This window comes from Rhinopithecus bieti, unplaced genomic scaffold, assembly GCF_001698545.2.
Source record: "Rhinopithecus bieti isolate Rb0 unplaced genomic scaffold, ASM169854v2 scaffold_6371, whole genome shotgun sequence".
NCBI classification, from domain to species: domain Eukaryota; kingdom Metazoa; phylum Chordata; class Mammalia; order Primates; family Cercopithecidae; genus Rhinopithecus; species Rhinopithecus bieti.
The window spans coordinates 109,986-127,282 of NW_016805121.1; the positions used below are offsets into that span (position 1 = coordinate 109,986).

Consider the following 17,297-nt stretch of genomic DNA (forward strand, 5'->3'; position numbering starts at 1 on the left):
AATACTATAAATACCTCTAAGCAAATAAACTAGAAAGTCTAGAAGAAATGGATAAATTCCTGGCCATATACACCCTCCCAAGACTAAACCAGGAAGAAGTTAAATCCCTGAACAGACCAATAACAAGTTCTGAAATTGAGGCAGTAATTAATACCAAACAAACAAAACAAAAAGCCCAGGACCAGATGGATTCACAGCCGAATTCTACGAGAGGTACAAAGAGGAGCTGGTACCATTCCTTCTGAAACTAATCCAAACAGTAGAAAAAGAGGGACTCCTCCCTAACTCACTGTATGAAGTCAGCATCATCCTGATACCAAAACCTAGCAGAGACACAACAACAACAAAAATTTCAGGCCAACATCCCTTATGAACATTGGTGCAAAAATCCTTAATAAAATACTGGCAAACTGAATTCAGCAGTGCATCAAAACGGTTATCCACCATGATCAACTAGGCTTCATCCCTGGTATGCAAGGCTGGGTCAATATACAAAAATTAATAAAGGTAATCCATCATATAAACGGAACCAATAAAAAAAGATTATCTCAATAGATGCAGAAAAAGGCCTTTGATAAAATTCAACACCCCTCATGCTAAAACACTCAAAAACTAGGTATTGACGGAATATATCTCAAAATAATAAGAGCTATTTATGACAGACTCATAGCCAATATCATACTGAATGAGCAAAAGCTGAAAATCAGCACAAGACAAGGATGCTCTCTCTCACCACTCCTATTCAACATAGTATTGGAAGCTCTAGCCAGGGAAATCATGCAAGAGAACGAAATAAAGCGTTTTCAAATAGGAACAGAGGAAGTCAAATCGTCCCTGTTTGCAACTGACATGATTGTATATTTAAAAAACCCCACCGTCTCAGCCCAAAATTCCCTTAAGCTGTTAAGCAATTTCAACAAAGTCTCAGGATACAAAATCAATGTGCAAAAATCACAAGCATTCTTATACACCAATAATAGACCAACAGAGAGCCAAATCATGAGTGAACTCCTATTCACAATTGCTACAAAGAGAATAAAATACCTAGGAATACAACTTACAAGGGAAGTGAAGGACCTCTTCAAGGAGAACTACAAACCTCTGCTCAAGGAAATAAGAGAGGACACAAACAAATGGAAAAACATTCCATGCTCGTGGATAGGAAGAATCAATATCATGAAAATGGCCATACTGCCCAAAGTAATTTATAGATTCAATGCTATTCCCTTCAAGCTACCACTGACTTTCTTCACAGATTTCGAAAAAACTAAAAAAAAAAGAGTCCGTATAGCGAAGACAATCCTAAGCAAACAGAACAAAGCTGAAAGCATCATACTACCTGATTTCAAACTATAGTACAAGGCTACAGTAACCAAAACAGCATGGTACTGGTACCAAAACAGAGATATAGACCAATGGAATAGAACAGAAGCCTCAGAAATATCACCACACATCTACAACCATCTGATCTTTGACAAACCTGACAGAAACAAGCAATGGGGAAAGGATTCACTATTTAATAAATTGTGCTGGTAAAACTGGCTAGCCATATGCAGAAAACTGAAACTGGACACCATCCTTACACCTCATACAAAAATTAACTCAAGATGGATTAAATATTTAAATATAAAACCTAAAATTATTAAAAACCCTAGGAGAAAACCTAGGCAATACCATTCAAGACATAGGCATGGGCAAAGACTTCATGACTAAAACACCAAAAGCAATGTCAACAAAAGCCAAAATTGACAAAAGGGATCTAATTAAACTAAAGAGCTTCTGCATAGCAAAATAAACTATCATCAGAGTGAACAGGCAACCTACAGAATGAAAGAAAATTTTTGCAGTCTATCTATCTGGCAAAACTCTAATATCCAAAATCTACAAGGAACTTAAACAAATTTACAAGTTAAAACCAAACAATCCCATCAAAATGTGTGTGAATGATATGAACAGACACTTCTCAAAAGAAGACATTTATGTGGCCAACAAAAATATGAAAAAAAGCTCATCATCTCTGGTCAGTAGAGAAATGCAAGTCAAAACTACAGTGAGATATCATCTCATGTCAATTAGAATGGCGATCATTAAAAAGTCAAGAAATGGCCAGGAGTGGTGGCTCACACCCAGCAATTTGAGAGGCTGAGGTGGGTGGATCACGAGGGCAGGAGATGGAGACCATCCTGCATTACACTCTGAAACCCTGTCTCTACTAAAAATACAAAAAAATAGCCTGGCATGGTGGCAGGTGCCTGTAGTCCCAGCTACTCGGGAGGCTGAGGCAGCAGAATGGTGCAAACCCAGGAGGTGGAGCTTTCAGTGAACCGAGATGGCACCACTGCACTCCAGCCTGGGTGACAGAGTGAGACTCATCTCAAAAAAGAAAAAAAAAAAAAGTCAGGAAACAACAGATGCTGGAGAGGATGTGAAGAAATAGGAATGCTTTTACACTGTTGGTGGGAGTGCATATTAGTTCAACCATTGTGGAAGACAGTGTGGTTATTCCTCGAGAATCTAGAAGCAGAAATACCATTTGACCCAGCAATCCCATTTCTGGGGATATACCCAAAGGATTATAAATCATTCTCTACTATAAGACGCCATGCACACGTATGTTTATTGCAGTGCTATTTACAATAGCAAGGGACTTGGAACCAAACCCAAATGCCTATCAAGATAGACTGGATAAAGAAAATGTCGGAACTATCACCATGGAATACTATCAGCCCATTAAAAAGAATGGTTAATGTCACGCTTTTCGGGACACAGATGAAGCTGGAAACCATCATTCTCAGCAAGACTAACAAGGAAAAGAGAAACTAAACACCACATGTTCTCACTCATAAGTGGGAGTTGAACAATGAGAACACATGGACACAGGGAGGGGAACATCACACACTGTGGCCCATCGGGTTTTGGGAGCAAGAGGAGGGAGAGCATTAGGACAAATACCTAATGCATGTGGGCTAAAAACCTAGATGATGGCTTGATGGGTGCAGCAAACCACCATGGCACATGTATACCTATGTAACCTGCACATTCTACACATGTATCCCAGAACTTAAATTATAACAATAAAAAAGATGCTCAACAACACTAGTCAAGAACATTAGTCAGCAAAATTGAAATTATAAACACAATGGGATGCCACTTCTTAACTCACTAGGATGGCTATAATTTTTTTAAAATCAGAAAATAACAGGTGTTGACAAAGATGTGAAGAAACTGGAAGCCTCGCACATTGCTGGTAGGAATGTAAAATATTGAAGCCACCGTAGAAAAACATTTAGTAGTTACTTAAAAGTTAAACATTGAGTTACTATGCAATTTTACTTCTAGATATCTATCAAGGAGAAATAAAAGGTATGGCCATATAAAATCGTGTAGATGAATGGTCTTATCACAATTATTCATAATAGCCAATTACGCTAAGTGAAAGAAGCCAGTCACAGAGTGAAAAAGTCACAAGTTACATGATACCTTTTATATAAAATGCCATAATACTCAATCCGTTGAGACAAATAGTAGCTTGTTGACAGGGCCTTGAAAGAAAGGAGACTGGGGTATAACTGCTCAATGAATATGAGGTGTCTTCTGGGGTGATGAAAATATTCTGAAATTAGATAGTGGTGTTGATTGCACAACATTGCAAATATACAAAAAAAATCACTGAATTGTACATTTAAAATGATTAAAAAGGTAAATTTATATGAATTTTTTCTCAACAAAAATTTAAATTAATAAAGAAACTATCTCAAATAGTTACAAGTTCTTATTTTCAGAATTAAAATATACTAAATTAAATAATGAATATATACAAATTTCTATAAGTAAAACAAATAATATAAATATAATTCTTCCCGATTTTATAACACCTAGGATATTTTACTCATTAAAAGTAAAGAAATAGATTAGAAGGTTGTATGAAAATCCCTCTGAGACAGCTGCCTGAAGAGAAAGAAAAAGTGGGTTTGTTGTTTAGTATGAGAACTAGGCTATTTCTTTGAATTGAACAAATGTAAACATTTTTATCTCAAATCATTGGATTCTCAGGAACAATGGACTTTATAGCTTCCAGTTATATTCATTTAAATTCAAACTTGTGGCTAAAATCAAAACTCTTTCAAGTAAATTAAATAGAAACACAAATTTATGTCTATATCTCCAGCACTGGAGGTAGAGCTCCTCATATAATTAAATCCTTCATCATTTGGAGCCATTCTAAGAGTGCACTAATTGTACTCACATTAGAAACTTTCAGGCAATAAATCATGAGCTAGGACTCTTCCTTTGTTATAATTACAACTCTGCTTCAAATATGCTTTCTCTCTGGGCACACTAATACCTTCGGTTGTTACAGTACACCAAACTCCTTCCAAACTAAATCATAATGGAATGCATGGTACATCCTTCAAGATGTATTTGTTTTAAAGTGTTTAGGAGAGGCTGGATAAAAAAAAGAGCACTAAACCTATTAGAACTGGTAGTGCCTAAAACTAACCATTGGTTCATTCATTCATTCACCTGACAAACATTTATTTTGTGATTGCTCATGTTTTAGCTAGCCATTGCTCTTGACAAAGAATTAATGGTTAACATTTCCTGCTTTTAAGGAGACCACAGTATTTGGGGGGACAGAGAAAAAATAGAATTAGTGATAATTTAATGTAGCAAGTACACTTACAGATATATGCCAGAGTGAGAACACAGGAGACATATATTGCATAACCTGGATGATCGGGGAAAGGCTTCCTAGAGGAGTAAAGGCTGTTTCTACAGGTAACACAGGCAACTGGAGGACGAAGAAAAGGGAAAGTAATTCTAGGCACAGGATACAGAATTTAAAAAAACACACAGGCAAGAAATAACATAGAGATCAGGTAAACTGAGAGATGTTTCACATAGAAAGGCCAGATGAAGAAAGGACTTGTCTGCCATACTAAAGGGTTTGGATCTTACTATGTTGATAAAGGAAAGCTACTAAAGATTTTTAAGGCACAGCAAAGTACAGACTGATTTGTACTTGACATAGTACACTTGTGAAGGGATATGGAATTTCAGGAGCTATACTAAAAAAATAGTGGTTTGCATTCTTTTTTATCTCATTGCAAACATCATAAAGACCACAATGCATTGTAAAGACTACAGTGTACCACCATTTGGCAAAGCCATCAATTACTCTGCAATAAATCACGAATATAGATATGGCCAGAGGACAAAGCAGAAAAGAATTGAGACGAATCTTGGATAAAGCATAAAAGCATAGACTCTTCTTTTTTTCTCTCTCTCTGAAAACTTTCATCTCACAAATTGAAACAAGGTCTTATTGTCCTGAACAAAATCCCTCCTTTCTCAGAGGAAAACACCATGAAAATTAATGTCCACTAACATCAATGTTTGTTTGAAGTAAAGAGTCTATTATAACTCCATTAGAACAGAACTGCTTGTGGCATCAAATTACTGTGGGAAACCAGTTCATGCTCCGCCTTCCCATACACACATTGCTAAGACCCCATAGAGAATCCATTAGTGGGACCCAGAGTCACACTAGCCTATAATTTTTCTTTGCCTTAGGAAAACAGTAGCCTGTAATTTTTCTTTGCCTGAGGTTTTAAAAGGGCTGTCCTTGGCTGAGTCTCATGTATGCTATTGTAGCCCCAAATCCAACTCATATACCAGTTACTGTCTGTATACTTTCTGAAGAAAAGAAGACTCAATGGAAACAGCCCTTCTGGTTTTGTAGTTTTTCTGTGAGCAAAGACATTCTTTTTATCTGAGCTCTCTTTCTTGATTTTTCATTGTAAGTTTGGTTTTAAGCTTATAAAGAATCTCAATTACAGTCGTCCCTCAGTATCCACAGGGATTGGTTCCAGGACTCTCCAAGTATACCAAAATCCACAGATATCAAATCTCTGAGCTAAAGTGGCATAGTATTTGCATATAACCAACACACATCTTTCTGCATACTTAAATAATCTCTAAATTACTTATAATAACTAATACAGTGTAAATGTTATGCAAATAGTTATACCGTATTGTTTAGGGAATAATGTCAAGAAAACAGTTGCACATGTTCAGTACAGATGTAATTTTTTGTCTAAATATTTTTATCTGAGGTTGATTGAATCTATAGATGTGGCACCCAAAGATACGGAGAGCTGACAGAACTTGGGTTTAGTTTAATATTAGATATTTTCTGTCATCAAAACTTTTCATGTTATTTTGTAAGCTTTATACCAATGAGAGAAATTTAACCACAGTGTGTTAAAACAGGTTCTATGGTCATTATAGAAAGCCATGTTTAAATGATCATGTTATAATGTTCAAATACATTATACTGAAGTATATAAGTTTGATGTTACTTTAAAAGACAGCATTTATCTATTATATTTATGAACACAAAAGGTTAAAATGATGACTAGAGTAGGTCAAACATGGATTATGTTTACTCAAATACACAATAATTACTTGATTGTTATTAGCGGAAAAAATAGATACACATCGTAGACAAGGAGAGTCTATAAAGGCACACTTTTAGTTCAATAACACTTACTTCCCTAAAATCTAATTTCAAGTTCATGAGTAGAATGTCTGAATGCCATGTTCAAGTTCACGAGTAGTGTAACTGAAATCTCCTCTGGGTTAATTTTTGAAGAGCATTGGACTAATGATAAAGCAGCAATGTCTTCCCAAGTGGAATTTTTGACATATTTTTTGGATACTTTAATTTTCCACAGTGTTCCTTTTTTTCTTCTCTAATGACTCACATTCTTTGAGAGGACAGGAGTTTGTTATAAAAAAAGGAGAAAGCATCACAAAATACACTGTTTTGTGTATAGAAGTAGTACTTGTTATGTAAATCAGATTTCACCTCCTGGGACCTTTAAACGTTGGATGACTCCCTCTTTTGACCAATTGGTATTGCCATCCAGGAGGGAAGTCCTGATATATAGTAAGAGGCTCTCATGAAGAATCAGCAAAGAACAGAGGCAATGAATAGCGGCGGTATCCGATTTACCATCTGCCAATGAATAGTTAATAATTGGCGGCATTTGGCATAGCTCATCATGCCATTCTTCTTGAACTACACCTTACTCTTTACCCTAACTCTAGGTTCTCATCCTTTGCTCACTTATTCTCAGCATTCTTTCCTATCTCCATCTCAGATTTCCAATCTGTAAACAACAGGACATCTTAGAACTTGGTTATGGGATCATTTCTTTTCTCTATATACCAACAAAGTCTTCCCATGGTTTTAAATATCATCTTTATGCTAATAACTTTCAGGTTCAAAATCCACTCTTACTTCTCCTTGAAATATATCCACTGTTTACTCATACCCAATTCTGTTTTTGACACCAATTCTTAAATGCCTAAAAGACATCTCAAAATTAACTTTGAAAAACTAAACTCTTCATTCTTCTCCCCTTATTCCTGTTTTTCCCTTATTTGCACTGTATCAATAAATAGAATTCCACTCTTCCAACAGTTTAAGCCAAAAGTCTTTAAGTCTTCCTTGTTACCTCCCCGTCTTTCACACCCCGGATTTGATCTATTAACAAATCACATTGGTTTTTACTTCAAAATACTTTGAGAATCTAACAATTTTTTACCAATATCAGCCCCTAGTCCAAGCCAAAATTGGTTTTTGCCTGGATATTGAAGTTATCTGCAATTACCCTTCTTGCTTACCTTACTACTGTCTATTTCTCACAACAACGCTCAGATTATCACTTTTCAGCGCAATATTTCCCAGATCATTCCATCTTACTCAGAATAAATTCCAAAGTTTTTATTATTGCTTACAGCTGCCTACATGTTCTGGCCCCCTTTCCTTTCTCTGTACCTATCTCCTATCACCCGATTACACCGTGCCCTAGAGCACTGCTGTGTTGTTTTCATGCTGTTTTTTGAATGTGCCAGGTACTCTTCTACTCCAGAGACTTTGCGATTGCTATATCTTCTACCTGGAGAATTATCTATAACTAAATCTATGTATCTATGCATCTGTAAGATAGATAAATATCATTTCATCTCTGCATCGCTTCATTCAAGTTTATGTTCAAATACAACCTTAAAAGAGAGACCTTCCTTAACTACTCTAACTAAATAGCTCACCCCATCCATTCTCTGTCCATATCTCTTTACTTTGATTATTTAACCTATTAGTACTTCAGAGCACTAACATGACAGAGTCTTTTTTGTTTATTGTCTCTCTCCAGCCACCATCATGTATTCCCCTTGGTAACAGAGACTTGCATTCTCTGAGAATCTTCAATGACTAGGGCATGAAATACTAGGTCCTTTAACATTTAAGAGTCAATGAATTTGTTATACTTCAAACTAGGGAATCTGTTCTACTGGCTTCATGTTAAAAAGTAATTTTAAAAGTTTGTCTGTTTTGAAGAAAAAAGCACCAGCTTTCCAAGCTGTCTTTCAATTTCTCAGAAACCTGCTTAAAATATAAATGGTTATATAAGCTTAAAAACAAGCCTGCTACTTTGGCAAAGAGACAAACATGGAATCTCCTGCCATTCATTTGCTGGTGCTGAATTTCATTTCTTCAAACTATTAACTCCTTTCCTGGTAAAATTATTCTCAAAGAATGCCTCTCAGAAAATGTTTACTTCTCTGGTCTATGAATATAGTCATATATACATATTACTACTTGCCTTTGAATAATATTATAATAACTCTTAAATCTTCGTTAACTAGCCAGATTATTTAGTAGCACTATTTCAGCTTCAGACTTCTATATATGAAATAAGTATCTTGCTCCTGTGATTTTTAAGAAATATCTTATTTGTGTGAGCATTAAGACTTAAAACAGACATTGATTCTCATCCAATGTTATGGTTCTTGAATTAAAAGTTTCAGCACCCACTTGTGCACTTCACTTAAGGCAAATTGTATCACTTATTACAAGTGAATAAGGCAAATACATAGACATGTCCTTGTGGAATATGCATTCTGTGAAATCCCACTTTGACTTGCTTGCAAGAATTTCCCAAATCCATCCAGAAGGTGAAAGGGATAAAAGTACGTGAAGAATCCTATACTATTACACACATGGAAAAAAAGATTCCATAACACATTTGGGATTTTCTGGTATGGAAATTCAAGGAAACTCTCCTAGAAGTCTCCTTCCCCTGGATATTCTTTGTTTGTTACAGATACTCCTCTCACTTGTTGATGACATTTTCTTGGCATTCATCCCCTTGATAAAATTTTATTCTCTCTTCTTTGTTATGTGTGAGAAAAAGCAAACTTTGACTTCCTTTTCAGGATTCAAATATTATACTACTGTTTGTCAAGTATCCATATTTAGCACCAATTATTCCCCAGGTATGTTTTAATCAAACACAGTATATCTGCTTAGTGTTACCCATCACAAGAAGAATAATACACTTGGGGTTTTCCCCCATATATATATTTCAGAATCAAACTTAATTCATCTTTGGCAAATAGTGAGTGGTATATGATCCAGATTCTTTTACAGTACCTACTTCTGATAGTAAAGGAACTAAGAAAATCTTCATATAGAATATTTCCAAATAACAATATCCTTCAGACATTTTTATTTAGATACCTTTTTCTGGAATCATGTCTTTGGCATGCCACAGATTTATGTACAATGTACAAACATTAAAACAATATACTTCAATTTCTGCCTTCCTGCCCTTTGTGCTATTCTTGTCAATAATTTTACTTCTATATACATGCAGCCAACAAATATATGAAAAAAATGCTCATCATCATTAATCATTAGAGAAATGTAAATCAAAACCACAATGAAATATAATCTAATCCCAGTCAGAATGGCTATTATTAAAAAGTAAAGAAAACAACAGATGCTGGCAAGGTTGCAGTGAAAAGGGAAGACTTATGCACTGCTGGTGGGAATTCATATTTGTTCAGCTGCTGTGAAGGACAGTGTGGAAATTTCTCAAAGAACTTAAAACAGAACAACCATTTGACTCTGCAATCCCACTATTGGGTATACACCCAAAAGAAAACAAATCATTTCATCAAAAAGGCACATGCACTTGTATGTTCACTGTAGCACTATTCACAATAGCAAAGACATGGAATCAACCTCAATGCCCATTGATGGAGGAATGGATAAAGAAAATGTAGTACATATACACCATGGAATACTACACAGCCATTAAAAATGAAATTATGTCTTTTGCAGCAACATGGATGCAGCTGGGGGCCATTATCCTAAGTGAAGTAGCAGGAATAGAAAACCAAATACTGCCTGTTCTCACTTATACATGGGAGCTAAACACTGAATACACATGGACAAAAGATGGGAACAATAGACACTGGAGACTGCTTGAAAGGGGGTATTGGTTGGAAGATTACCTATGAGGTATCATGCTCATTACCTGGGTGATGGGATCATTGTACACCAACCCTCAGCGACATGCAATTTATCCCATGCAAGAAACCTGCACATGTATCCCTGGAACCTAAAATAAAAGAAGAAGAAGAAAGCATATAATCTCTTTAAAACCTAGATTACTTAATTCCACTGAAAAATAAATAGTAATTTTACTTCCACATATTATATACCCCATTATACATTTTACTATTTTTTCTTTAATCAAATATAGTTTAATACAATTTTAATGAATAATTAGTTTTATATTTATTCACATATTAACTATTTAAGAAACTCTTCTTTCCCTTGTGCAAATATCTCTATCCAATATCCTTTTCCTTAAGCCTGAAGAACTTTCTTGAACATATCTTTTAGTGCAAGTCCCCAGTGACAAATTCTCTCAGCTTTTGTTATTCTACAAAGGTCTCATTTAACCTTCATTTTTGAAAGACACTTTTGGTAGATACAGATTCTAGATTAACTTTTTTCTCAACTCTCTAAGAATATCATCCCATCAGCTTTTGGTTTGCATTATATATAATGAGAAGTCAATTAAATTTGTTACCTTGTATGTAATATATCATTTTCCTCTGAAGACTTTCTCTTCATTACTGGGTTTTAGTAGTTAGACTATGATACGTCTAGATGTGGTTTCATTTATTCATATTCAGTTTAGGTTTCACTGAGCTTTTTGAATGTGTAGATGTATGTATATCACCAAATTTAAGAAATTTTCAAACTTATTTATTCAAAATTATGTTATGCCCTACCTTCCTCACCATTAAGTACTTCAATTACACGTGTGCTAGAGAGCTTATTAATGTCCAACATGTCACTGAATCTCTGTTCATTTTTTAAATCGGTTCTAGTGCTCTGATTGTCACTAAACATTTTCTTCTATGGTATCTATCACGCACTTAAAACTCATTTAGTGATTTTATTGCTTCAGATATTCTATTTTTCATCTCAAGAAGTTCCATTTGCTTCTTTTATAAATAGGTTTTATTTTTTTCTTCTAATTATGTTCATATTTTCTTTTATTAAACATATTTATACTAATTTAAATTCCTTTTCTTTTCATTCTATCAGTATATAACAGCTCAGAAACTATCGTCCATGGAACTTTTTTGGTACAATCCACGAGTTAAGAATGGTTTGCATATTGTGAAGTATTGTTAAATACACACACACACAAATACACAGCAAAACAAAACAGAAAAACATACAATAAAGACCATAGGCAGCCTTCAAAGCCTAAAATATTTACATTATGGCCTCTTATATAACAAAATATTGTTTGGCCCTTAATTTATGCCATTTCTGAGTTCAATTCTGCTGATTGATGTATCTACTGACTATGAGTTTATTGCCCTACTTTTCTTTTCTTTTTGAGACAGAGTCTCACTCTGTTGACCAGGTGGAGTACAGTGTGGCACAAGCTTGGCTCACTGCAACCTCCACCTCCCGGGTTCAAGCGATTGTCCTGCCTCAGCCTCCCGAGTAGCTGGGACTACATGCATATGCCACCATACCTGGCTAATTTTTGTATTTTTAGTAGAGACAGAGTTTCACCGTGTTAGCCCGGATGGTCTTGATCTCCTGACCTTGTGATCTGCCCGCCTCAGCCTCTCAAAGTGCTGGGATTGCAGGCGTGAGCCACTACATCCGCCCTGCCCTACTTCTTTACATGTAATTTTTGATTGGATGATGAAAATTGTAATACGGCATTGTTGGTTGTGTAAATTTTGTCTTCTATAAAAGAATGTTTTATTCTAGAAGACAGTTTTTTAAATGATCATTCTGAGGATTGCTTTTCATCCTGCTAGGGCGGGTTTACAGTAACTTTTATTCTAGATTTAGTTTCATTCTACTCCTAAGGTGTGGCTTTCTGAGGTCTCTCCTGTATGTACCAATTACTCAAGGGGGTCTCTCTATTTCAGATCATCAAACTGTGAATGTCTCCCAAACCACTGTAATATCCAATTGTTTTTAAATTTACACTCTACATAATTCTTCTTTTACTACTAGTTGTTTTTTGCCCAACCTCATTGACACCAGTGTAGAATTCAACCAAAGATTTTGCCCAACATATGCATACCAATTTTGTATGTAGCTCATTGTTGATATAGCTTTTATTCACTCATACTCTACAATAATAAACCACTCTCTTATCAATTTGAATAATGCATTTTCTTGAAAAACAACTATGTTGGTCAGACACGGCATAGATCAGTCATTCATTTCTTTTGATGATTCATATTCCATCGTATGGCTATGCTGCATTTTATTTACCTATTCATCATTTGAAGAACATTTGGACTGTTTCCACTTCTTTGTTCCATAAATAATGTTAATATAAACATTCTTATTTAAGTTTTGTGTGGACAGATGTTTTTCTCTTGGGCATATATGAAAGAGCGGCATTGCTGGGTCCTATAACTACTTTAGAAATTACCACACTGTTTTCCACAGCAGTGACACCATTTTACATTCCAACGAGCAGTGTATGAAAGTACTGACTTCTCCACAACTTTGACAACACTTGTTATTATTGCTCTTTTTTTATCATAGCTATCCTAGTAGATGTGAAATTACAACTCATTGTGATTTTGACTTGTATTTTCCTGATGTTTAACGATGAACATCTGTTTATGTACTTACTGGTTATTCATGTATCCTTGGAGAACTATCTATTCAGATCCTTTGCCTATTTTTTAAATGGGTTATTTATAATTTTATTATTGAATTTTATTAGGTCTTTATATAGTTGATCCCTGAAGAACAGAGGTTGTGGTGCTGACTTCCTGCACAGTCAAAAATTCTCATATAGCTTTTAACTCTTCAAAAATTTAACTACTAATAGCCTATTATTGACTGGAAGCCTTACTGATTACATAAACAGTTAACGCACATTTTGTATGTTATATGTATTATATATTGTATATATACAGCTTAATATAAAGTAAACTAGAGAAACAAAATATTTAAAATAAGAAAAGAAAATATATTTACTATTCATTAGGTGAAAATGGATTATCATAAAAGTCTTCATCCTTGTCATCTTCACATTGAGTAGGCTGAGGAAGGGGAAAAGGATGGATTGGTCTGGCTGTCTCAGGAGTAGCAGAGGTGAAAGAAACGGAGGAGAAAGAAGCGGAGGCAGAAGAGACAGGCACACTCAGTGTAACGTTTATTGAAAAAATTCACACATAAGTAGACCCGCACAGTTTAAATCTGTGTTGTTCAAGGGTCAACTGTATATTCTAGATACAAGTCCCTTTTCAGATATAAGATTTATAAAAAAAATTCTCCCACACCGTGGATTACCTTTTCACTTTCTTTATGATGTCTTTTGAAGCACAGAGGTTTTAACTATGATGATTTCCAACTTATCTATTTATTTTTTGTCACTTTAGTGTCATATCTAAAAAACCATTACCTAATTACAGGTTATAAACATTTATACCTGGTTTTATCTAAGAAGTATATAGTTTTAGCTTTCAGCTAAAATAAATACATGTAGATATTTAATCCATTTTGCATTGACTTTGTATATAGCATGAGGTAGAGGTATAATTTCCTTCTTTAGCATGTGACTATCCAGTTGTCCCAACGCCATTTGTTACAAAAAAAAAAAAATTCCCCATTGGAATTGTCTTGGCATTCTAATATTATTATTTTTACTTTGGACTTAAAGAAATAATTTCAGGGACCCTCTCTGTCTCCAGACAACACTTAGAGAATGGCTATAGAGAATGGACATACATATATATTTATATTTGATATAGAATCCTCTCAGAAGCCATTTAAAAAACAAGCTTCCAATGTGCCTAAATCTTCATCCTCCTGAGAGAAACAGGTTATGTAGATGAATAGCATGACAGTAATTGAGCAAAACATGCTTTCTGTCCTAGTGAATGACCTGTGATTTCTCTAAAACATTTAAGCATGTCTTCATCACCTATTGCCCACCTATAGACTGGGATAATACAATATGACTCTGTAGGATCTAAATGCTGTTTTATATTTGGAGTTTTTACTTACCTAAATACAGATAAACTGAAAGATACATTATGAAATCCTCAAAGTTATGGGTTTAGGTTCTTAGGATAGATAAGACCTCTGGATTTAAATTTTGGTCTCAAAACTTGCTGTGTGGCCTCAGCATAATTTCCAAAACTTTCTAAGCCTCTGATTCCTCATTCATAAAATAAAGACAATAATATTATTTCATTATGAATATTAATAATGTTAAAACTCTCTAAGTCTCTGTTTCCTCATTCATTAAATAAATACAATATTATTTTATTATAAATAATAATATCAATATTCATAATAAAACCTTATATTATCAATGTAAGGTATAAAGCAGAGAATATATAAAGCACTTGGCACAGATTTGGGCATATACTAATAACGCAATACATATCAGCTGTAATTAATCAACAAACATTCTTTGATTATATATGCTAAGCACTGTGTTAAATACTGGAAATAATAAATAAGAATCAGTTCTTGACTCTAAAGCAAGGATTAACATATGCCATCTTCAGCAGCTTCCTATATGTTTGCTTAAAGACTCCCTTTTAGGGTATATTTTTATGCTTAGATTCATCCTCTTTGATCTTCAGATAGTCCAATGGCTTGTTTTTTTTACCTACCCTCCCAAACTACCACTTTCAAGATATAACACAAAGTGATCAAGTATCATTTACATTTTGATATGAACTTATTTATACCAAAGTATTTGTTGAGGTTCATTCAGTCATTCATTTCTCCATTTATTCATGAATCCAGTAATCAGAATTTATTGAGCACTTACTAGTCCTAGACACTAAGCAAGCTGGGAATATAAATAAGATCATTTCCAAACTGTGAAAAAGAATATAGGTTAATTCATGAACATGAACCATAAGAATATAAAACAATTTTATAATTAATAATAATTACAAACAAATACCATAAATGTCCAAAGAAAGATAAGGGAAAATGTGTTTGAATGTATCAAATCAGCCCTGGATTACGATCTTTAAGAATTAAAAAAAAAATCAATACGAACCAGTGAAGAATTTCTAACTGGAGGAAACTGCAATCATAGAGTAGGATTTCTACTAGATGAGGAGAAAGAAAAGGTACAGGTACTTCTCCCTGCTCCAGAAAAATATTATATCCTAGAATAGCATTAAGGAAAATCACTTGTATTACATTTAAGATATCTCAGGACTGCTCTTAAATACCTGTCTTTCCCTTCCCTTCTCTATTCTCTTCCTTTTACCTAACGCTTGCTTGCTCTCAAGTCTACTTTAAAGCACTGAGATAACAGGATTTAAGATCCTCTCTTTTTTTTTCCTTAATGTTGTATCTTCACTTTAACACAACTGGTGAAACTGGATTTATTGGCATGATAAAGATGACCATGAAGTCATTATCTTAGACACATAATGCACAGTTGTAGGATCAGTTTCTGCTGTCTTAAGTGTTCTAGCACCTACTACACATAGCCTATGAGAAACATGAAATTGTTCAAGGAATTTGCAGGCCTAGTGAAAGGAACCATACAAGGAGACCAAAAGTAATCTCAGGATTAGATATGTCTTCAAGGTAGAGTAAGATTCAAAGTCCTGACAACCTGAATATTTGACCAATCACACAAACTAGGTCCTGAACAGATGGGTACAAAGGAAAAGTCTAAGAAAATGTCATATATTTATCACTACTATTAATACATTGTATTGCAAGTTTATATATGGAATACTTGGCCATTAGAAAGTACGCTGGACTTTATATGATATACAAGGACATATTTTTTCCAAACAAGAAAAAATGTACCTTGTCCAGGACAATTTCTTCTTCCCCTTGGTTTTTTTTCTGTTTTTATTAATAAAGCCCACTATGCCTCATCAGATAAAGATAAAATACTCCAAATATAAAAATAAAATCAAGGAGTTAAGAATACCAAAATTCCATTTCATATGGAGACAAAGGCTTCTTGTTCTTAGCACATAAAGATGCAACCCCAGAACCAAGGTCCTAGGTCTCCTTAGCCATGACCCAGTCAGCACATTGCTTCAAGGAATGAATAAGCTTGAGCTCCTTCTAAGGTTTAGATTGTGCATCCAACACTCAGTACAAAGTGGCAGACACAGTGTTTGTGTTATAGAATCCTAACCATTGACGAGGCTCTGGGATTCAATGAAAGTCTATGGTATTATGCACTGCCTATATTCTTGAATTGTCAAGGATGATGGTAATATAATAGTGAGGATAAATAAATGCTAAAACAGAAAAAAATATAGCCACTTATGTATCCATTCATGAAATGCAAGCCATCCATTAAATACAAGTCACTGAAGAACTAGAAAACTGAAAGGGAAACTTTGAGATTTTACATGAGCTATGTATAAATAAAAATAATTGAAACAAGTAATTGAACTGCTATATTTCTATTTACTATTGAATGATATAGATATTAAATATATCAAATTTTCCTTTTATACATGTTACTTGATTAAAGAGTTCATCTGTGTCTGTGTACAGTTATCATAGTTTGTGTCTCATTTAAAAAGTAAGTTGCTTCTTGGCCGGGCGCAGTGGCTCATGCCTGTAATCCCAGCACTCTGGGAGGCCAAGGAGAGTGTATCACCCGAGTTCAGGAGTTCAAGACCAGCCTGGCCAACATGGCGAGACCCTGTCTCTACTAAGAATACAAAAATTAGCTGGGCATGTTAGCAGGAGCCTGTAATCCCAGATACTCGGGAGGCTGAGGCAGGAGAATCACTTGAACGCGGCAGGTGGAGGTTGCAGTGAGTAGAGATCTTGCCACTGCACTCCACCCTAGGCAACAGAGTAAGACTCTTTCTCAAAAAAAAAAAAAAGAAAAGAAAAGAAAATAGAAAAGAAAAGAAAAGAA

At 34.7% G+C, this 17,297-nt stretch overlaps 1 long non-coding RNA gene across 1 annotated transcript in view; it reads right to left on the reverse strand.

The window, feature by feature from the left end:
- Nucleotides 1–17,297, reverse strand: part of LOC108529100 (uncharacterized) — a 62,748-nt gene that overhangs the window by 37,567 nt on the left and 7,884 nt on the right. The window contains exon 2 of the long non-coding RNA XR_001885402.1: nucleotides 10,392–10,475. This is a non-coding gene — a long non-coding RNA (uncharacterized LOC108529100). The remainder of the gene's footprint in view (nucleotides 1–10,391; nucleotides 10,476–17,297) is intronic.